Below are 937 nucleotides of genomic sequence, written 5' to 3' on the forward strand. Positions count from 1 at the left end.
CGCAGAAGATCGCGAGTTCATCCTCGCTCCTGGTATAGCTTACTCCTACGCATATGACATGCCGGATCTGAACAGTCAATATATGACTCACTTGCTGGATTGAGCTTGGTTCAGCGGTTCCGTCGCCGGGATGGTCTAGTGGTTATGACGTCTGCCTTACACGCAGAAGATCGCGAGTTCAATCCTCGCTCCTGGTATAGCTTACTCCTATGCATATGACATGCCGGATCTGAACAGTCAATATATGACTCACTTGCTGGATTGAGCTTGGTTCAAAGGTTCCTTCTCCGGGATGGTCTAGTGGTTATGACGTCTGGCTTACACGCTGAAGATCGCGAGTTCAATCCTCGCTCCTGGTATAGCTTACTTCTACGCATATGACATGCCGGATCTGGACAGTCAATACATAACTCACTTGCTGGATTGAGCTTGGTTCAGCGGTTCCGTCGCCGGGATGGTCTAGTGGTTATGACGTCTGCCTCACACGCAGAAGATCGCGAGTTCAATCCTCGCTCCTGGTATAGCTTTCTCCTACGCATATGACATGCCGGATCTGAACAGTCAATATATGACTCACTTGCTGGATTGAGCTTGGTTCAACGGTTCCGTCGCCGGGATGGTCTAGTGGTTATGACGTCTGCCTTACACGCAGAAGATCGCGAGTTCAATCCTCGCTCCTGGTATAGCTTACTCCTACGCATATGACATGCTGGATCTGAACAGTCAATATTTGACTCACTTGCTGGATTGAGCTTGGTTCAACGGTTCCGTCGCCGGGATGGTCTAGTGGTTATGACGTCTGCCTTACACGCAGAAGATCGCGAGTTCAATCCTCGCTCCTGGTATAGCTTACTCCTACGCATATGACATGCTGGATCTGAACAGTCAATATATGACTCACTTGCTGGATTGAGCTTGGTTCAACGGTTCCGTCGCC

The 937-nt window shown here is 49.7% G+C and overlaps 5 non-coding genes across 5 annotated transcripts; all 5 read left to right on the forward strand.

Moving 5' to 3' along the window:
* Positions 1–124: 124 nt before the first annotated feature.
* On the forward strand, positions 125–197 carry Pmar_PMAR007843. The gene has a single exon. It is a non-coding gene; the product is annotated as a tRNA-Val (tRNA).
* Positions 198–286: 89 nt separating this feature from the next.
* Positions 287–359, forward strand: Pmar_PMAR007844. The gene has a single exon. It is a non-coding gene; the product is annotated as a tRNA-Val (tRNA).
* An 89-nt stretch (positions 360–448) lies between these two features.
* Positions 449–521, forward strand: Pmar_PMAR007845. Its single transcript has one exon. It is a non-coding gene; the product is annotated as a tRNA-Val (tRNA).
* Positions 522–610: 89 nt separating this feature from the next.
* On the forward strand, positions 611–683 carry Pmar_PMAR007846. The gene has a single exon. It is a non-coding gene; the product is annotated as a tRNA-Val (tRNA).
* Positions 684–772: 89 nt separating this feature from the next.
* Positions 773–845, forward strand: Pmar_PMAR007847. Its single transcript has one exon. It is a non-coding gene; the product is annotated as a tRNA-Val (tRNA).
* The last annotated feature ends 92 nt before the right edge of the window (positions 846–937 follow it).

This window comes from Perkinsus marinus (assembly GCF_000006405.1).
Source record: "Perkinsus marinus ATCC 50983 genomic scaffold scf_1104296950162, whole genome shotgun sequence".
NCBI classification, from domain to species: domain Eukaryota; phylum Perkinsozoa; order Perkinsida; family Perkinsidae; genus Perkinsus; species Perkinsus marinus.